The 22,721-nt window shown below is 40.2% G+C and overlaps 2 long non-coding RNA genes across 2 annotated transcripts; both read left to right on the forward strand.

Annotated features, from left to right (window-relative positions):
- Positions 1 to 10,668: 10,668 nt before the first annotated feature.
- Positions 10,669 to 13,826, forward strand: LOC111263034 (uncharacterized). Its single transcript, XR_002681989.2, has 3 exons — positions 10,669 to 10,778; positions 12,135 to 12,606; positions 12,899 to 13,826. It is a non-coding gene; the product is annotated as an uncharacterized LOC111263034 (long non-coding RNA).
- A 1,774-nt stretch (positions 13,827 to 15,600) lies between these two features.
- Positions 15,601 to 20,224, forward strand: LOC147753950 (uncharacterized). Its single transcript, XR_015312154.1, has 3 exons — positions 15,601 to 16,291; positions 16,829 to 16,931; positions 19,034 to 20,224. It is a non-coding gene; the product is annotated as an uncharacterized LOC147753950 (long non-coding RNA).
- The last annotated feature ends 2,497 nt before the right edge of the window (positions 20,225 to 22,721 follow it).

Below are 22,721 nucleotides of genomic sequence, written 5' to 3' on the forward strand. Positions count from 1 at the left end.
CTCTCCCAGCGCGTCGACTGGCTCCGAAAGTTGAGGTGTACGTTACGCGCTCGTTTGCGTTACAATGTACCTGCATTTCTTTAAGCAGCGACTGTGATATTTCTCGAATTACGCCAGCTCGGTGACAACTTATGTTTGTTTCATCCTCATTTTTCTAAAAATATCGTCGACGTAGAGTGAACTGCTCTGAAGGAGGCCTTGGAGGTCATTTGGAACCATTTGGAACGGTGTTCCTGTTCTGTAGGCGATATTGCTGATAGCGTTTTTGAGTTTTCGACCAATGCTATTTAATTAGATTTGCAATAGTACAATTCAAGCAGGGTAAACAAACACGAGAGTGCGAAAATCAAAAAAAGTATTGCAAATTCAGTCGCTCCAACGTACGTCTTAGATAAATTATATTCTCTTATTTAAGTTAGTCTGGAACACTTGATAACGATTCAAATAAACATGTGCACTAATAAAAGTTAGCTTGTAAAGAGCCTCCTGACTATTAATATACACAGCGATGATCATAAAAACTTTGGGACCTAGGTAAATAGTTCTCCGTAATCTAACCTCGACAATACAAGTCGAACTACAGCAATTTTCAGCTCACAAACTGAGACCCAACAAGTGATACACACATATTAGGCATTAGTTTAATTAATCTTCCATGCTAGAAACTATCAGGTATAGGCCAGGTCATAGCGCGACCTGGTCATACCTTGCGAAAGTAAATGTGGAGCAGAAAATCAGAATGGGGTACCATAGCAAACTAGTGCCTGAGTAGAAACCAACACAGAACCATCTAGAATTCGTGCGCAAACCTCTGTTATATCAGGTTATTTCGTAAAAGTCTAGCAAGTGGGACTATAGTGAAACACAAGATGGAAGCACGAAAATTGTTCTAGTGTCCTTTTTATTACACCTTGTGTGCGTCGAGTAAACACACACACGTCTGGCTGGTGAATTTCCATGATAGAGCACAAAGTGGTAGAAGAAGTAATGGTGATAGGTTTCAGCTTTCCTAAAATTAGGTTACATCGCGTAATTTTGTTAATTTTACCTATAGATTATTACTGACAGTACGGTACACGGGAATTCGTGTAGATCCCGTGTAGATATTCTTTACTTCGTTACCTACTAAAGCTTCTCCTCACGTGTGTAAAGCATTGGCTGAATTCATTTATACGATAGTACATCATACAGTTCGTTCATACCGGGGGTAATTGGCCGTCGTTGCTGCTACGCGAATACAGCGACTCGGAAGTAGAACTCGAAATATTTAGTCTGTGCCTGTTTGTGTATATTTTTTGCATAGATCTGTGCATATAGATGCTCAGAAGGTACCTGTTTCGGACCAGTGTTTATTTCCGTAGGGTTTGTTGGCAGTATTGAATTCGTACTAGTAAACAACGTGTTCCGTTCAGAGATACGTTCTACAATATCTCATGATCTATGATAATCTTGATAATGAAATAAATAAATCCATGCTCAAGGTGCGCCTACTGACAATCGTCTCGCTGCAGTGTTCTGCTAACCGAAAATTTCACAGGTAAAATGTAACCGATCCAAACAAGGCAAAGGCGTGCTCGTTATTATCTAAGGGGGCTGGAAGTAATATTCGTAATCTTTAGAGTTTTAGAAATTCTACTATGGTAGTTAACACCGCTAACATTTGTCTTGGAACGGCTAGGGACGTTTGAGAGCGTCGCGAAAATTTAACAGCTCATAAACAGAGGAGAACTATACGTGCGAAATGGCCAAAAGATATAAACAATATACAATGTGTCGACAATACATGCATTTAGCACGACAAACATCATAAGAGTGATCATTTATGTGCAGCATAATCGAACAAAGGACAAACGCAGTCTGAATTCGGGATCTTTTCTTTATCGTGCAATTGCTTAGTAAATTAGGATACTATTTCGTTCTGGTCAATAGCGTCAGCATTAGTACAAAAATTTAGACATCGACTGAAGTGCGTTCGTTGCGTAGCATATAATCCGACCAAAGTAAACGCGCCCTGGGTTATGCGCTAGTTCCCAGAAGTGTCAGGATTTTGGTACCGAAATTCTATAATATCCCTATGGCTGGAATAACAGCTCCGGCTGTTGCAGTTGCTCATGGGTGTATATGCATCCCGGTTAAAAGGAACATGCAGAGAGCGTAGAACGGCGGAGCTCAACATCCACTTCCCCATAGTGCTTCCAGCTACAAGATTTTCACCTACATTCAACAGAGATAGCATGACTATAAAGCTATATCGGCACGTTGAGACCGTCCCTATCGGAGGTTGATCTGTAAATCGCATAGCTTTCTCTTTTTTCAAATGTTTTCGTCGATAGTAACCTTCTTCTAAGGCTTCTTAAAGTAAAGTGTAAATGGCTCTTCAATAATCCGATGATAAAGTACATACCGTCACTTCAAGTTTAGCAGACACTGGGTCATACGTTTGCATATAAACCAAATCGCCTCGGCCTCAAGGTCAGTAAATTTACCAATAGGCTGAGAAAACAGTAGAAATGCATGAAGGTAACACACACTCAGAGAGTGGTAAGGACCCTGCGCACTGGTTGTGTAAAGTCGCTCACTAAAAGCCCCTGTCCACACTGTCGGGTACTTGAAAATTCATTTTTATATACGCTTCGCTCATAAAAGTTCAACCGTTTATTAACCTGTAGCACGTATATTTCGTACGGGCATCTGCGTTTGGCTTTGAGCAAACATCCAAACACTAAACCTATCGAAATCGCAATATTAATTACTTCGTTTTGTCATAAAAGACGTTGTTGAAGAAAAAATTGAATTAGTAATTGGCCTGCCGCCGTCTTTCTGGCGCATAATGCATTTACCCCTCAATCTGGCAAAAAAAGATAACGTTTATAAGCCCGGGGTCACCTGTCGATATTCCAAAATATATAGAATATACGTATATTGAATATATAATATAATATATATTCAATATATTAGAGGTGGAGCAATTAGATCTCTATTAGTACGCTTTAGTAGTTATCAAAAATATGGTATTTGTGGATAAGCTCGTTGACGGTACCGCCTGTCCCTTTTGATCCAAACGAACTACTACGATGCACACTGTGGATGTTGGCTCCTTCCCCGAATCAATTTTATAATACAATATAAATTCATGTACATAACTGTCCAGCTTTTATCAAAAACGTGTGGTACAGACGCAGACGTACAAATATTTATTTGTTCGAAAACAAGGTATGACGATACGCCTTACGTGTTTGTTCGAGAGGATACTACGACACAAGTACTTGTACACAATGTTTCTTAAATTTGTCTGACATTTCTAGAAGGAGGGAGAGGGCAGTTTTTCATGTAACGGAACTAGTTTATTTTCTCCCAAACAGCCTAAATGCAGCGACTTTTGAAGTATTATATACCATCACTAAATGAGGACCGTCCTCCTCATAGTATCGTACGAGCAGAAACCGATCAGGCCTATTTCTTACTGGGAAATCAAAGCCATAGATAAGTACTTATTGGTATATAGTAGTTGGGTACACTGCTACTCGAAAATGACGTTGAGTAACGTTGCTTCGTAAACCCTTCGGTACGACCGGTTATAAAAGAAAATCTCGAACACCAAAACAAGTGACACTGTTGAATCCCCACGTTGATATATAGGTCGTAGATAGCCTAGGCATATAGACTGTTGTATACGGCGTTACGCCGTATAAGGTACTGCCCTGGTTCTAGAAATGATCCCGTCTACTACTCATGTTTATTTATACTACGCAGTAGGTATATATTGTAGATATGTAAAACTAGCTTACAAATATGGCCCGGAGTGTTATTCAACCTATAGGCAAATACTTTGGAGACAGACGCGATCGATCAATCGTACTTCGCCATTCTTCAGCCTAGTATTAAAGAAATCTATTTGTTATCTTGTCATGCTGGGTTCTATCAAATGATAGTTGATAAAAGGTGCCAAATCTAGTTAACTAAGCCCCAGAGCTATGCTATAGACCCGTTATTAGTCTACACACGGTTCCTACCTGCCTTTTGTTACAGCTAGATATTTAACTACCTATACGCCTAAAACTATATATAAGCTCTGGTAGAATTGTGCAACATTCTGACATCGGCAGTACCGATCGTATACGAACGAAGTAGTCCCGTATGCGAACCATTGTAAACCCGAGAGCGCAGAGTCATGTGACGCAGCTCAACATTCACAATGTTTCCTTGCCATATTTGACTGGAATAGCCATGCTGCGTGTCTGCTGATGTTATACAGTCACTTACGTAGTGATAAGCGGATCCGTGTACCCAAGGTCCGCATTGGGATGCTTTAAAATTTACTCAACAACGACATAATAGGTCCAAAGTGCGCTCTGTGGATACAGAAATTGTTATTGAAATCGTAAAAAAAAATGTAGAAAATCATAAGACTACGCTATTTAGAGCCAGTATTACACGTTGTGGTAGGTCTTAACAATTACTAACACCTAAGCAAGCGTTATTTGGGTGGAAAAAACTAATATCGCATATATTGTTATATGGTATTAGTGCTTTAAGCTTACTTAGATAATCTTCGATCATGCGCAACTTTTAATTACCATTCAATCCTTACCAAATGACATAATGAAAAAAAGATTATATTCCAATGTTTAGATTGATGAGTGACGGGCTAATGGTTTGCCAAACAAAATCTGTTGATGAGCACTTATGCACGTGCCGAAGCCCATATATGTGTTTAAATATCCTATTTATATATCGAAATCATGCTATATTATATGTGCGTTTTTTGATGCACATTTCCCAGCCGTCTTTCACGACAAAAAAAAGGCTAAAAATGTATGATGTTTCTGAAGTTTTTTCCAACAGTTTCTTCAGAGTACGAATGATGGTCGTCCGTGATAATCTGCTGCAATCTAACTTTCAGGTAAAACATCTATAGGCGGTTTCTGAAAGCTAGTTTCGACTGGAGGCCACTTGAAAAACAAATGAACAAGACGACGATCGGAGACACACAATTAAGGAACATATTTTTATGGAAGATATGTCAGTGTTGTTCTATTAAGGGTATATGAGTGACTGACAATGCTACAGGTAAAAAAAAGTATACCTTCGCTATGAAAATGTTAGCTAGCTGCTTTTCTAGAAAGAATGAAATAGATCTATAGCTTCGATTATGCAGGGCGGAACAAGCATTTCGAAAAGGTCACTTCACAGTTTCAGAGTCCTTGTAGTGAAGGCAAAAAAAATGTACTATTTACTTACTCTTATTTCCTTCACTTACTACTTCAATAAATATAAAGTAAAAACTGTCAAACCTTGTTAAGTGACATTTTTCAAACTGTATACAGGCACCAAATTTCCCTTCTGTCAGTAGATATTTAGATTATAATTCTTTACGTAAGAGTTTTCCTATCGCATGACTACCGGATCGAAAATTGACGCAGTGATAAAGCGTAATACAACGAATAGACGCACAAACGAGCTAGATAATTTATTCAGACATTTAGAAGATGGCGTAATTAAAAGAGAGCCACGAATGGGAGAAATTATCGGTGCCTATCCTTGGTTCTAGGCCAGCTAGGGCAGGCCTAATGATTGCCACCATGCTCCAACTTAAACGATAAAAAGCTCGTGCTAACGGGTGGTTTCGAAGAATAGCAAGGAGTCATGATGTGAACAAAAATGACAGATCATTCCATCACAACCTGCGCGCTTAAGCCGTCGACTATCGGAAAGCCTTTCATAACTAACAATGATCAACTTCATTGATAAACTTCCGTTGATTTTCTTGTCGCTTAACGTTTCCACAAGAGTTTTTCACGCGCCAGTGCTTGATGTGCACTCTAATCACTTGTTTTTATAATAGATACGCAAATGACACAATGAAGAGGTTAACATTTCGTTTTTTGTATCGTGTTTTTATACGTTACTATTAAATTGAAGTAAGCTACAAGTAGTCCGTTCGTAACTCGCTGCTTTTGCCAAAACTACCAAAAATTGCCATGTGCTGTACTTCTTCCGTTAGGCGTTTCCTTAATTATATATAATATATACCCTTTAAGTATTAGAAATTATGATAGAGAACAGGATGACTCTATAATAGCGTGTATTTTTCATCGTCTGTTGGAAAACGTATGCGTTTTTTTCTATACCATTCATATGAAAAAGAATCAAAATATCGCTTACACACAGTTTCGTAACGAATTACAGTTAATAAAACTGTAACGTGACTGAGTTAACAAAAGTGTACGTTGAAGAACATTTCCGCTGTTAATCGGAACGAAGTAACCGTCGAGAGCACCGGCACACCAACTTCGCGTCTAAAACATCCACACGCCTTCGCTTACGTGGATTAACCGCTGATTTCAGCACTTGTATTGAGCTCCTACTGTGCTATACAGTTTGTATATGATATAGAGCGCTGGTAGCACACGAACGTAATCCGGACATATTGCAGGCAGAGTCATAGTCCTTTACTATGCCATGAGCTTATTCATTTCACCCCAACTTGGATGGCTCATTGCCCCCAGACATTTTTTCTACTTGTGGTGCTTATGTACTATTTGTTTTTAGAGAAAGAAAAAAAGAATCGTTCACACGGTAGTGACTTTTAATGTAAATGAGTGACGCATTAAAAGGTACGATTGGTTTTTAGTATATGTACGTCATGTATCCTAATAGTGGTGAACTAATCGGATATAAGGTACATTTTTCATAGATGAACATCGGTTCCGCATCAGCCCACGACCGTTCGAGCTCGGCCATGCTTCAGTTGTGAATGGCAAAACGTCATAGGGTAGCACTTGATACCCATGTTGACACGTAGATCTTGACTAGTGTTTCCGTTAACATCCGGGACGATTGATGTAGAAGACTCGATTACGAGGACGGCTGTCAGCAAGTTGAACACCATACACTACATACGCGTGCACTGTAATCACTAGAGAGATTCTAAGCTGAACCAATTACGGAAACAAGGGTTAGACGGTGACCGAGACAAGCTTAAGTGCCGTGCTACAATACTCGCTTTTAACTAGCGAACAAAACGTTTGCAAAGAAACGTTGACATCCTCTTCAATGCACTATACATTCTTATATAACTCAATCAAAAAGAAACGTCTTTCGTAGGCCTGCGTCACTTGTTAAACATCTTAAACGACTATACGATGAAAATGCAACTAAACACTGATATCCCCCTCCATTGAGGCGAAGTATGTCATACACTTCGAGGTAAGCTAGAATGTTGCCATTTACCGTTTGTTGTTCTTTTTAAACATCGTACTAGCCTGTGTGGACAACATGGAACTTCCTCCTAAGGACGCCATATCCTTTGAGGCACAGTGATGGCAGATGTAAAAAGACCAAAGAGTCAGCCAAGCACAAATGACACAAAAGAACCATTTAGCAGACGTATATTAATATTAGGGTACTGGTATATATCTCAGATTGAGATTTAGTTAGCGTTATACCATTCGCTCAGTAGCTAGCTACGATAGCAGCGGAAATACACGTCCTAAGTAATCGCTTCATACATATGATACTGCCTTGCGTTATAGTAACGCAAATGGTAAAATGGAAAATAGAAGTTGCTATAAACAGTGTTATTGATAATAAGTACTTGATGAAATTGACGCACATACCGTTGTTGTCACTCGTTGGGTTTCATAAAGCCTATCAATACATCATATTGCATCTTCATGTTGTCTTCTACTTGAATCCATATAACCGGAGTTTGACGTAAAATTTGAGAAAGAATTCGTAAACAAACAAGCTTTTTGGGCAGTCCTAGTAGAGGACTTTTGACTGAAATTAAAAAATTATACCACACATGATCTAAAATGGCATATAGCTCTAGCAATGCACTTGAAACAGGAGGCCGTATACTTTTATTATAAACTACACTTGAGGATTTTACCATTTTAGAAGCACAGAAAGGGTTCGAATTCTGCACATGTCTCACTTCGTTGCTTCTTTTAAGATTGCTTCAACAATGTTCGCATGTTAGGTGTCGAAGAACTTCGCTACCTTAATTACGGCCGTGATTTTAGTCCTACTGGAAATACATTTTACTGTCGGAACAATATTCAGACTATAAAGCTAAAATACTTAAAATTCAATTTACCCTTAGATTAATATTTGTCTTTAGCATAATAGCCATTTTATAACGAAAAAAATTTACTTCTTCAAACGTCTCTACAAGAACCTTACTAGCTAAATTTAACATGGAAATCATACGAGTAGCGTATGGATCGTGATCGTGCAGCGAACATTTTCGATACTGGGTTATTATATACTTCGTTTTATGCTGGGAGTCAGCCGTCAGAAGCGACGTCTACTGCTACCGGACGTACAGAAGAAACATAAAATCACACCGAGATTAGTATTCATATTTCAGGATAGTAATTATAATGTCGGATTTTTTTCTGAGTTTATCTGAATTAAGCGTTTGGCTCTTATGCGCTTGGCGACGTAGAAATGCGCGCACACAAGTGGAAAGTTTGCACGATCTCATCGTTGCGTAACATCGTTCCCGCTATGTCGGCTAATAAATAGATCTCTATGTGACAATTAGCTACGACATTTGTCGAAATTATTATTACTTTAAATCAGCTGTAACGACGATTTCGAATAGGATAAGTGATTTTCTGTACTATCGTAAAGCATTCGTACCCGAGTGTACACTAACATACTGTACATGTATATGCAACAAGAAAGGCAAAACGAAACAAGTACGAAAAACAATATTCTAAAATAACAACGGAATGATATTCAGGCTCTGCTTGTAGCCAGAAGACCTGCGGGTGAGCTGTGCATAAAGTTAAAGAATAGATTCATGTACATGGCTCCGAATCACTGGGCCAGAGATCACGATCTGAATGCGGGGCTCGTTGCATTTTGAAACTGGTCGAACATCTTTTTTCTATGTACTGATTTTTAAGCTGTAGAAGAGACAAATTGCCTGGCAACCTCCGAGCTTGCTTCTACGCAATTTAACTTATCTTAATTAGTAACCCTTACTAAGATATTGGCCAAGCCTGTATGCCCAACTGAGTGTCAGCAACCTAAGCGAAATGGGTAAGTAAGTTATAAACTGACCTTCAACCTATTCACTTATTCGTGTAGCAAAAAGTTGAATTTTGTCAACGTTATTTTTCTCTAAAGGCGTTTTTCTGGTAGTGTACTCACGGGCGCCGTTTCAGTTCCGGTATCTTCACGTGCTGGCATCGGTCCAATCCAAAATGATCAACACATAGGAGTGTATGTTAAAAAAAAGCCCGTTACATTTCGGCGATGCAATAGTTTTATTAAGAATGTGTGCTGTTCTGTCGTGATGTTTAGTGATACAAAGTTTAACAGTTGTTATTGTTATTACTAATACATCCCATCAACGATGCTTTGTTTCGAACTTGCAGCTTATAACTAGGAAAAAACGCGCAATTTAGTTCTTCCGTCATGCCTTATGGAGTGGCGCTTATCTATTCATCGTGCGTTGTACGTGCGTATCATTTGTACGAAACAGCGCTCGAGGTGCTTATCTGTCAGTATTGTTCGAAACAAAGTGCTATGTAAGTGAACTCTAGCATCATCTTCCGTTAAATCCACGTGCCGGGTTCTACTAATAGGTAATCTCCTGTTTGATCTCGGCTTGTCTTTTGACATATAGCCACGAGTTTTCGATTGGAATCAGGTCGGGTGTATTTCCAAAGCATTAGCGGTAAACATTCCAGTAACACTTTGTCATGACCTGCCATGCATCAAAACAGTTTCCGGCCGGAAATCATTATTGAACCTGAGACAGTATTTTCTGGGCTAGCTCGCTGTATTGTCGTTTCTCCATAACCAGGTTGATCAAATGTGAGGCTTCTACATTGTGGATAGTAATTACAGCTCGGACTACTATTTTCCTCGAATGTCAGTCCCGCTGGATTCCGGAACAAATATAGCCGTGTTTAACGTTGCTCAGAATGCGATTTAGTTGAAAATCGGATCCTTTTAAAGTGCCGAACTGTTGGATTGCTTTACTCATTTGAGACGCCTATGCTTGTGTGAAGAGTTCAGCGGAGGCTCCTTGGTTGCCTGCTTCGATACGACGTCGGAGGGTCCTTATAGGCTCAGTGACTTTGCGTTCCGCCACCTCTAAGCGGTTGAGCAATCGTTACGGATCGATCTTTTTATTGCTCGATTAGGGTATTCCTATCTTCTCGCTCCATTATGTGCCGTTGTCCTGTTACCTTGATGCCAGAGGTACCTCTTCACCCTTCACCTTTCGAGCCACATTGTCAACTGCACTCTCCAATAATCCGACACACTTAGCGTTTTCTCTTCGAGATCGCTTTTTTCATCTTATTTTGTTTACGGGTATAAAGTATAGTCACCAAAACACGAACACCAATAAAATAATCTACCTTCATCTTATGTCTGGTATCGCCGTTAGGCATTCCATCAGATCGACCGCTGGGTGGCTAGCTCCCAGCACGAAACAGAATCAGTCACGAAACATAAAAGAACACTAGCTATCTACGTCTCGTTATAAACGTCTCGTAGAGGAAAATAGGACATTTGAATTGGACGTATAGGTCGAATGTTCGTACACTTTGTGCATTATGTGTCCTAATGATTTCTCGTCACAGCAGTTTAAAAACGCCTCGTTCGTAACGGTGTCGTTACAGGTCCTATTATTAGAAAGCAGAGGAAGCCATAAGGAAAAAACTCCATGCAGATACTTGTTCGAGTTCGAAGACATCTTCGATCAAACTCGACAGTGGGTCAATGTTGAAATGGCCGTATTCGATTGTATGGTGAGTGTAAATATATCAACGTTATGCGATACGGTAGAGTTCTCAAATGCAGTTCTGTATCAAGCACCGTTCCACAGCTCATTTGCTTAAATTATCTAACTATGGAGACAAATGCTAAAATAACAAACTCAATGATAAAATGAAAATTATACTAAATAGAATAATTCAGAGAACATACAATTGTCTTTGCTACTTATAGTTGATCCAGGTTGGGTTTTTTATTCAGATACATTTAACTATATAGATGCTGATGGCTAGCCTTGCAAGTTTTACTTTGAGTTGAAGTTTGAAAAAATAAAAATAAGCGAGCCATTAATTAGTTCGTAAATTATGACCCAGTCAATGCGGGATGAGGTTTGACATAGTGCCCTGGTTTTGTGTGAACATTAAAGCCCACTCTGACGTATTAGCTGCTGTTTGTAAATAGATATTGGCTAAATTTGAACTCTGTCGATAAGCGGTTGAAGGATAGGAGCGTCGTATCTGTTTTTTAACATTCCGAATACTTCTTCTTTGAAGCTCGTTCTTCTTTGACGAAGTTCGTACGAGTCCCATGTTATTCCACCGATTTCTAAAGGTGAAGATAATTTGTGTTATCATATTCAAAGCACTGCCTCAATAGACTCGATGGTTATATGCTACTGGTCGTGCTCAAGCCATAAATTAAGGTGCAATATATGTTGCGATCTGGTTGTGAGAATGTTTTTTCTAAAGATTACCCCATTTTTCTGTAAATTCTGTAAAATTAAAAGCAAAGAATCTTACTACTAAACTAATCAAATTTATACGCATTGTATATTTGCGCTTTTTCAAGGCATAGCTGTTTTTTCAATATGCTTCATGCAGATAAAAAGTTTACCGTCTTTGTCACTGCAGAAGAACATACTCATATGTAATACAGAAGTGAATCAGCCTTTTCAGGCTATCCGGTAGCCGGTAATGACTTCAGAAAGGCGAACTACAGATTTTTAAACTGAAAAAAAAAGCCTTTTCAAGATCAAATGTAATTTTTTTGAACAAAAGAGACTATAACGAGCAGAAGCCTTTTTATCCGATAGTGCAATGATAGACTTCTTAGGTCACTTACTTTCTCGTAGTTTAGCGCAACTATATTCTTTGTATTTCTCCAGTATTATATGCCTACGATATATGGATATATATGTATATAATATGTGATTATGTATGTTTAATTGTACTCCTTCAATGTCTAAAAGCCGGAACGGTTTTACCCGTTGAATAACAAGCTGCAAGCATGTATTTTAATTAATTGAGCTAGAAAGAACGATGACAAGAGGGCTGTTGCTTCGAAAACATCTTTTACTAATGATTGTTTAAGGTTGGTCAACTCTCTTCCAGGCATTTGCAACGAATTCGGCGTAAGGAGGCCGCGTTCCGCCTAGCGATGCTTCCTTAGCGCTGGAGAGCTTTGTAACATACGCTGCTAAAGATATGGAAAAGTGGAGAATCTTCGTATCTGGCAGATATTTGAGATGAAGAGAGATCTTTTGAAACTCCTAGAAACGTCTGGAAGCGGCGGGATTGAAGGAACCATTACGTTTGCGCCATTCCATCCCCGATCATATAATTTTCGCTGCTATTTTGGGCTTTGCACCGATGTGATGTTACGTCCCGGCAGAAAAAAAGACGGCACAAGGCACATCTGTAATTCATGCATTGGCCATTGTCTGATACCGTGTTCGATTTTTACCAACCAGTGGCCTCGAAGCTCTGCGATTTCAATTTGCTGCTTAAAGACAAAAATGATAATCTATTGGTTCTCGCATGAACACAGCGGCTTATGTACAGAACCATCTGTTGTGTAAAACAGGTATTTCAGATTTCACAAGTCAAATGACCATTTGACATATGACTGAAGGTTGAACGTAATTGAAATAAGCTTCTAATAATTAGGAAGACCGTCATAAGTTAGTTTTAAAAATACCATAGTGAAATTTAACTAAACACCATATATAAAAAATAAGTACCATTATAATTTATAAACATCGCTTGCTGGTGAATTGTGGCGGGTATTTGTATCATCAAGTACATACGTAGTCAGTTCTTATACTGACAAGTTAACGATTCCAGATGGTGACATTTGATAAAATGCAATCTTATAGGACGGCGACTATGCAAGGATCAAACGTCCGAAACCATTAGCAGACACGATACGTTACAAGCGCGCCAACGCATCAAGGAAATGAGGGACATCAGCGCGTTTCTCGGAACTGTACTGACACCCAAGCAAGATTGGGTACCGTCTCGACCTTGCGGAAATCTGACCATGTGCCGTGCGGTTTCCACCTTAACTGACAATTGTTTCTTAGTTTCTTGACAAATGATCGGCTTTTTAACGAGTCGGTAATTAGCTAAGAAGCGCAGACCTAATACACACTAAGCGAAGCTAGCCGGTTAGGCGGGCCACAAGATCAAATTTGCTTGGTTAATTTACCATGATGTATTTCTAATGTTAGCACCAGACCGCACAATGCATAAAGGACAGGATTCTAAGATCAGGACCTTTACTGAGAGCTCACATAGACTTCTTGATCCTTGCAAGGCCACCAGCGCTTTCTGCGTCCTTTAATCTGTACGTCTTGATTGATCGTCTACTTCGGGTCAACGTCATATGTAGGCAAGTGAAAAAATTTACTCTTGTCGCCGACTCGAACCATCGAAGGTCGAGGACTCTACAACAAATTGTGATTTTTTGATGTTTTTAATATGATCGTCCCAGTTTGTATCCGAGTTCATCGTCGTACCTCTTAGGAGTTACCAAAGCTAAGAGACGGCTTATATTGAACAAAACGAACCCATTAGCGTATAGAAGATGACTTACCATTGAATGACTATTATTTTTGCTGAGTAGATAACTAACGAGAATAAAGACGGGTTTATTTTATCGTCTTGGCTTATTCCTATTGGTTACCTAATAGGCTCAAGCTCAGCAATTTCGTAGCCCGTAATAATTTAGTTTGGTTAGAAAAGGTCTCTTGGTAGGGCCACTACAATTTCCATTGCTTGGGTTACTCTAGAGTTCGAGTGTCATAGCTTAGCCGCGACTCTTTGGGGCACTTCAGCTTAAACTAATTTAACAGGAACGATGTTCCGAATGGCCATGTCAAATGCAGATCGGAAGCAAACAACAACTAACGAGGACTGCTGAGAATGTGTTGGATGTGCCTTAAAGCGGCCTTAAGAAAAGTACACAACCTCATAAACAAGTAACATTGTTCATGTGGTTGTGTCTAAGGTCGCTGAGCTACTCATTTCGAAACAATATAAATTAGCGTTGTATGGCATCAAAATTGTATATGTTAAGTAGAAAACGTTTTATTTATGAGCCTGGTCTAGATTCTATCAATTAAATCACATCATTTTTCTAGTAATAATTTTGCAAACAATTGGCCTTAGCAAATAGTTTTATCTCAGCGTAACTCTACGCTGCGAACTCAAACACCTTTTGACTTGGGGTTTCGTTTTCAATCCCCAGTTAAGTGTGTCTTATAGGGTGTATTCAGCAGGCTTAAGGGCCCACTGTATCATCACTATACGGCGCTAGAACAGATTTATTGTAAACCTATTTTTTGCACACGAGTGCAAGTCCATCTATCTCCTGCAAGCATGCTTAAAGATCTGTTTGTTAATATAATAGTAGAATTATAAATTATTTCCGGAACGAAAATATGTTAAATAAGCGATCATTTTCTACAGTAAAGTCGCTATAACAACAGTGACGTTTGACAATCCTGTCTGGTGTCTTGGTGCTAGCTTCACCTCGTAATCGTCTTGAAGTGAAAGGACTAAAGGCCCAGATCGACAATAGCCTTCACGGAGGACCGTCACGTTTAGTGGACTCAGCGAATATTTGTCGAAAATCGTTTGTTGAGAATAGTGTCAAGCCAGCCCTCACGTCCTCGATTCCAGTACGAGGGTGCGTCTAATTTATTGTTTATGGTTTAGATTTGAGTTTCTTATTAATCATTTCCTATTGCATTAGGCGTTCCATGCTGGATGTCAAGTTAGTCTCGTCGTACCCTTGTGATAGATGTGTGTTTTTTTTTTTGAAAAAAATATTAACGTAAAATAATATATTGTCCTTCAATACAAAATAAAGCCGTGTTCAAACCTTAAATCTAGACATGACGACTGAACATCGTAGTTACCACAATTAAATTTATTCGATAATAACAAAAAAAGTTTGAAAAACTTGAGCCGGACTTAGTTGTCGTAAAAGGATTGTTTTATTCTAGCGACTGTATGGACTAAAAGATGTGCTGAATCGTACCTTTTTACTCACGTTCCAGATTCAGTTATGGTAGATATTCAGAACAAAAAGACCTAACTCGGGATGATACTTGCTTGCGGAACGTACTGCTAGCTTGTTAGACAGAAATCAACGAGGATAACTAAGGGACAGACAGAAGTTTGTGGCAGAAATTCATATTCGTTGAACTTTTTTCCAGCACAAACCTTGCTGAGATCAGCTACCACCGGCAAGAACTTATAAATCGTCAAATGTCGCCAAATACAGATACAGGCGATGCCTCTACCTAGGCCCCAAGCTGTCTGACCTGTAGCAAGGCCCGTTTGTCTTTCTTCCAACTAAGTTACGCCACCAACATCTGTTGGGAAAGCCGATGGCAATTACCCTGGAAGTGACGACGCTCCATTCAAAACTGCTACGTATAGAAAGTAGCTTTGGAAGTTTACCTACGTTTGCGTCAAGGCCAACAGCAGTAACGATGCCGCTACACTCAGCGAATTTCCCGCCACAGCGTTCACCATAAACAATTTACATTCCACAAACCTTCTATTCCTCAGTAGTTACTGGTAACGAAGCGTGGCAGGCACAATTGCGCTCCGGACTCAAATAGGACAGGTAACCCACCGTAGGCCCATCGTCTACATAACACGCTCCAATATTCCAACCTTCGACAGTTCGTCCATCTAGGTCACCCTTCCTTCCAACAACAACGATGACGACGACAATAAGCAGCACCGCATTTCAAGTACCGGCTCAGATTTCTCGCCATGGCTTATCGGCTCGTCTAGCACCTCAAGTCGGTTTGTCTATACCAAGGTCGACACAGCAGCAACAGGGGCTGTTTCTGGAGCTGCTGTAGTTATCCAACATGTGTGTACTCTCGTTATTACCCCTAAGACAGTTTGGGGGCTCGCTAGCCTTGCCTCTGTGGTCCCCGCCTTTGTCCCTGTTTCAACAGCGATAAGCTTGCTTTCTCAACCGGTTCATACGGTCAGCGTGACTGCTGCAGCGTTTGGTAGTGGCGGGCTTGTGCAGGCATAGTATCAACAGAACCCCAAACAAGCCGAACCCTTTCGAGGGCGCCACCAGTGAAAAGCCAGTTCTATTGACAACAAAGGCTCGCTGTGCTTCAAACAGCGTGTCATCGAAGCGATAAGTCGAGCCTTTACAAAGGAGATGAAATAATTTGCAGCCAGTTTTTGACGGGAGGAAGACTTATACATATGAACGATACGTACCTAAAGAAGTACGAATCACTATTTAGCTACAAATAGCTCACAAAGGGTTAGCCACGTTGGTTTGAACTTCAGAGCACAATTTAAAAATGGTCAGAAGTTCAACATACGTATTTTTTTAGAGTTGTTTTAGCGCTGGCGGCATAGTAAAAATGTATGCGAACACTTCGTTTCATGGAGTTGTGTAAAGCAGTGTTTAGTAGTAACGCCGGACGTAAGGCGCACGATTGGCTTGGCCTTTTAGGAATGGAGGACATTATAACATTTGGTCTACTTAGTTGTCCTATTTCTATTTTGGCTTCGACTCCTATTCTAATTATACTTTAATTCGTTAATTGGTTTAAAGCATATTACAAAACAGTTTTAACATAAATCAGTTTTGAGCAACTGGAATAAAAGATAACCGAATGCTCAATGCATAGGTCCAGCCTAGCGAACCGTTGCTTCATAAGAGCATAAATTATCAGAAACACTTATTCTCTACTTATAAAGACTATCAGAAAACATAAACAAAACACATTTCTATTTTACCGTCTTTCATTTTGCAGGAGATCGTCTTATGCACTAGATCCTATCCAACCTATGTAGGAGGAATCAGAACTTCCTCAGGATGCCATGCAGGCCGGACGTTGGTTTTTTACACTAAAAGGGGTAAGCAGACAAGCGTACAATTATTATGGGGCTCAAATCCAATAACTAAAACGTAGTGGCGGAACGTCCGTTTATCAACTTAGACTAATTTGACAAGTTAATTTCAATACCTCCATAGCATTCACTACATTTGAAATCTGCACCATATGTGACAAAGACGCTTTTCAAGCGTTATCCAATAGACCTGTATTGCTTTGCCACAAAAAAAAGTGACTGAAATGTTTTCCAGTATGTGGAGTTATGCCCGATAGGAGAACGAGTTTAATTTCACAGCACAGGTATTTCTTGAACGATACAAAATGAATGCTATGCATGGATGCTCTTATTTCAGAACCTACCAAAAAACATCACGAATTCGTGTTTTTTATTTTTCAAGACTTTGATTTTCACTTATGGAAAATCGAAATCCTCGCCTGTAAAAGATGTTTGTATTCAGTGTGCTCTGTAGTTAAGCAATGAATGTTCATCTGTGTATATGCTGATCTTTTATTGTGATACGTCCAGCAGCGCCTAGTGGTATCTAGCATTAATCCTTGTGATGAACAAATTGAACATCATGGAAAATAGACAATATGATTTAGTGAAATGACCGTACCACAAATTGCTATGCGATACTTTGGGATGTTGCCTCTTAAGTTTGATTAAGAATGTATGCTATCGAAAGGAACCCACTAATGGCACCTCTAAAGGGGTTTGCCTCTAGTAAATATCGACATGTCGGCCACAGCATATCAGTCTGCTGGTCCCTCGGTGGATCTGGCTCAGGAAATTTTGGGTATAGGCTCAAATTATCAAATCCTAATTTTGTTGAATGTCGGACTGAAAGAAGTCCGAGCACTAATGGTGCGGGTAAGCGATCTACATGGCAGGTGCCAACATCGTATCGAAAACATCACTCGAAAAGGTGCCAATGAAAAACCTACGATTGGGACCGGTGGCATGTTACAATTGCGGGCTACTTCGCAACGAAGTACAAACTGAAGTATCCGGTCCCACCGTGTGTTCAAGCCAGAAAAAAGGAACGATTCCAGAGCAGCACTGTCATTGGAAGTTGTTGAAAACTGCTGAAAGACTGCAGTTGCTCCAAAAAACCGTTTCCGACGTCTTCATACACTTACAAGAAATGCCGAGTTCGAAGTGAAATTGAATGTCAGCCCGATCAAGGTGGAGAGTCACTCTGAGAGTAAATACGCAGGCTACCGTACAATGAAGTGGCGAATGGGGCCAGGAAGCTCGAGACGCGGTTCTTCTTATTACTATTACCGGGATTATTACCGTTCTAGGTAACATCAAATAGGAAAAAACAGAAGAAAGTTAACGCGGTTATGCAACAATTCCAGAATGACTTTGGTCTGTAGCTATAGAGGCAATCAGCATTACTAATTTTTTCCGAAGGTTCGCCTTGGCCCATAACTACGGCAAAGTTAATACCACAGTGTATTCTTGAGGATGTAAAAAACCATTGGGTACCGAACATGGAAGTCACACTGATTTCGATGAATCTCACTATCGCCATATTAAAGGCAAAGCTGAAACACCTAATTTTTGCATACTCGAACATCAATGATTCGAACGTCAATAGTGAAAAGAATTTAACGGAATGTTTGTTAAGAATCTGTTGTTAACAATGCGAGACCAGTGGCGTTCCTGAAGCCATTTATGGTTGTGGGGATTCTCGGACCATTTGAGCAGGACAAAATCAATAGTAACAATGACGTGAAATCACTACTGGCTTTACAATACTATCAAATGCCTGTAATCCCTGTTATTTTGTATAGTAATCTTCTGTAGTCTCGTGACGCTATCAACACGACTCCCATTATTTGCTAAATCTCTCGTCCAGATAGTGGATACACATATAAGGGGAGATATATCTGATTAAAACGGTTAATCTTTCCAATCTATTCGTAAACAAGCGTACTTGATGTTTGTTTCAAGGCCAAGTCAAGCCATTGAACCCCATGCGTACTAATTACAGCGCACTTACAAAGCGTTGAGCATTTTGTCCGCTTTCTTACGTAATACCGGTACTCCGGTTAGTGGCGTCTGTCGTTGCATTGATGGATGTAACTCCAGCTCAGTACTAAACTATTACACTCCAGGCGAACAAAGGCGGCTCAGATGGGGATCGGGGTGAAAGAGATGTTCCTGGAGTGTCTGGATAAGTTCCACGAGCAAAACTAGTTGCTGCCCGCGTGGATTTTCATTTACCGCGACGGGGTTTCCGAGACTCAGTTCGATGTCGCCCAGCTACACGAAATAGCCTAGATGCGTTCGGCATGCGCAGCATTCAAAAGCAGCTTCTGGCCCTTCATATTACTGATCGTTCTACACAAGCGGAATCATGTCCACTTTATGCTCGCAAACGATCAGCAAACCTGAGAACATTCTACCAGGGACAGTTGTCGAAACTGAGATCGTGCATCCGGGGCTCTTTGATTCCTACATGCGCTGTCAGCTGAGCACTTAAGGAACATCGCGACCATCTCATTACCACGTCATGCTTGACGACGCTGGTCATTAGCTTTCGTACGGACTCTGCCATACATATGCACGCTGCACTCGGACCGTATCTGTGTTAGCACCGACGTACGACGCGCATCTGGCTGCTTCCAGGCGAAGGATCACATTTTTGTTAAATTTTCACTGACATACCCGGAAGGTGTAGCTTGCCCAGATCATGGCTCCTCAAATGATTACGTAAACCTCGAGAAATTCATGGTAACCGTGAATATTAACGATAAAATTCGTAGTACGATGTATTCCTTATAAAATTTCGAACGTACACTCAAGTGAGAGAATAAACAGCGTTTGCCGCTGCTGATTCAAGTAGGTGCAACGTTTATCGTCTGATGCAGAATACAAATCTCTTCCATACTCAAAAAGATATTTTTGGTCTTCTCATTTTTTTGGCAAATTGCACATTTTTCAAGGTGTATTAATTGCGGCAGTCAATGCTACTGACTACAACTTGTTTATCATCTTGTTCACGCAATAAAACACGCGGTGGCTCCTTTAGTGACGAAAATGCGGAAGATGCCATATATACTAGCCTGGTTATAGGAGTAGGTACGTTTCGACACGTCTCTTCTCCACATGCGTATTTATGACACGTAAATCGGCCATAGTAGACTCTAATAGATAGAGGCAGTACTTATTACTGCGTATTAGTACTGCGTGATCTATTAGTTTTTATGTTACCGACCGAGTAAGAGTTTTGGTTATAACGACAATGTCAAAACAGCGTAATGATGCACAGATGGAACGACTAACCAAATAAACAGTGAAATTCGTCCCGATATAAAAAAAATCATGTTCTTTTTGATGAGTGACGCTCGTAAGTTGTTTGCGCATGGTAACTGTAGAAAGTATAGAAGGCAGACAAAATTAGACAAAAAATTGGTTACAAAATAGAACACCTCGATCATATAAATCAAAGTGCATGCATTAGTTTGGGCCGCTAAGACCGATACCAAATAAAAATTGACAGCTAGCTTGTGAAATATGCCTCTGCTTTCACATAAAATTTTTTTTTCTCCATTTCCTCGCCATACGGTTTGCGAAAAAAGGGGCTCGAGCATTTGGTTCACAAGAGCGTAATTTAGTTCTTATCGTAAGGCTTATACTAGATATTGTAGGGCAAACTATTACTGCGATGGACAGCTGGCTTTCAATGCGATGTAGCCGAGCGGTGACCAAGTAGCAATACCACACCAGTAGAAGCAGGCTTCGAAGGCTTTGCTTGCGAAGGACAATATAAAAAAACGGGAATGTCCGCTAGGTTCTGTTTTTGTCATGGTTCTTTTTCAGACTAAATATTTCGTATGTTTTTCGTTAAATCAAGAACAACCGTCGAACAGTGTTGTAACTTTTATAGATGCCTCTTTTATATATAGTGTGTAACATTTCGAAATATGGCACTGTCAGAGTGCATGACACGCACTACCACTTATATCTAACAGCGTCACTCGGCTAAGGCCGATGACTCGAAAGTTCACTTGCATAGTTTTGTGACTACAATGGTTTTAGTCACTGGCCGATACATAGGACCCCTTTATTTCTCCGTCCTTGAAACTACTGTGTGCCTGATAGCTTTGATGGCCAGAAATAACGGATCGTCGAACCACATCGTCAAATTCTACCCTTCGTATACGCGACGGACCATCATCCAATGCAGCCGATCTGACCAATCTGTCCCCAGCGTTCTTTTCTATTGCCGACATTCTCGTGTCTCAGGCTGGACCCTATGCTAAACGATTTATCCCTCAAGGCGTTCAACCTGCAGATCTGTGGCGTCTAGTATCCCTGCTGCTGCTCTTGTTGTTGTTCATGGTTGCGCTAATTGTGGTGCTGGAAAATCCTGCGAAAGTAAGGCGTTTTAGCGGAACGACGTTTGGGGAAGGGACGCTAAACTAAGAAGACGAAACTACTTATTTGCGATTCTCCGCTTGTCCGGTGCCTTCATATCGGGCAAATTTGCCGGGCGATTGGCACAGGATTTGAACAGGAACAGGAGTAGCGATAGAAAGCGGTAACATGCTTTGAATGCTTGCTAATCAGCCTACCGAACGCAACTTGTTTATATAGCGAACCGATCACTGTGCCAATTCCCTTTATGACGCTCCCGCTACGTGTAAAGAAACGGACATCGGACTGGCGTCCGTTGTTGTTGACTCGCTAGCCAGGAGAGCGCTTATGAGAGAACGCCGACGGTGTTAGATATATAGCTTGGTTCGTAGAATCTCCCTATCTGGCACACGAGATAGACATAAAACTGTTCATTTGTGTGAATATCGGCCAGTACACTTCGCTTCTACTGGAGGAAGTCGTCGTCACATTATCACTTTTATTTGGTGCATGAATAGGCGGCAGAGCTATGGATCTTGATTTCGATCTGCCAATGTAGGTTTGTTAATGTTTACGCAAACTCGACTGTACTGGATTATACTTATTAACATATTTTATTTTTCAAAAACACTGTCAAAGTAGCAGAGATAGCCGATTTATGCTTCGTAGAAGCGTATCGCAGATGTCTTTTCGGCTTCCCTATTATCGAGGACCGTTGGTAATGTAGTTTCCAGGACGTTGAATGTGTGTACTTGGCCAAGAATGTCAATTCAAGTCAATTAACGGATATAAACAATTAAGTCCCTCACGGTGTGTTTAGATGCCACTTTTTAGATAATACCGGAATGATCTGTTTATACCTTAATTTCGCAAGACAATTGTTAAAAAAAAACTCATCGTACTTGCATTTTAAAAGGTCGCCTCGAAATCTTCCATAATGAACAAGTGACGAATCTACAACTATATAAGTATTATTAATTTTCAAATTGAGAAACTTATCAGAGTTAAGCGTTCCACAGGTATAATCTCACCGCCAGGGCAACTTTATATTAGAATATATACTCCAGTATATTTGGTAATTTTTTTGTTTCTCGTTCGACTTTAAGTGGGGAACGCTTTTCGATGTTGCTATTGAAAAGTCAAGCGACGTGTAGCCGCGTCAACCTGAGTTATCTCCACGAAGTCGATGTTGACCTACTAATTAGATAGCTCTTCATCTAGGAGTTTTCGAGAAAGATTTCCTTAGGCGCCTACAGAACAGCGTTCGTTGACCTCACGATGGATTTACTCATTCTGTTCTATCACGTATGCAAGCAAACTGTCGTGTAGTTTCGTAGAAAAGATTGTTCCCCATAAGCAAGCCACGAAAGGCAACCGTCGGCGTAAATCATCAATCCTCATATTCACTACAGACCTGTGAAGTGTTCGGTTTATAGTGTTTTT

The sequence above is a fragment of the Varroa jacobsoni genome, unplaced genomic scaffold (genome assembly GCF_002532875.2).
Source record: "Varroa jacobsoni isolate VJ856 unplaced genomic scaffold, vjacob_1.0 scaffold_75, whole genome shotgun sequence".
Taxonomy (NCBI): Eukaryota; Metazoa; Arthropoda; class Arachnida; order Mesostigmata; family Varroidae; genus Varroa; species Varroa jacobsoni.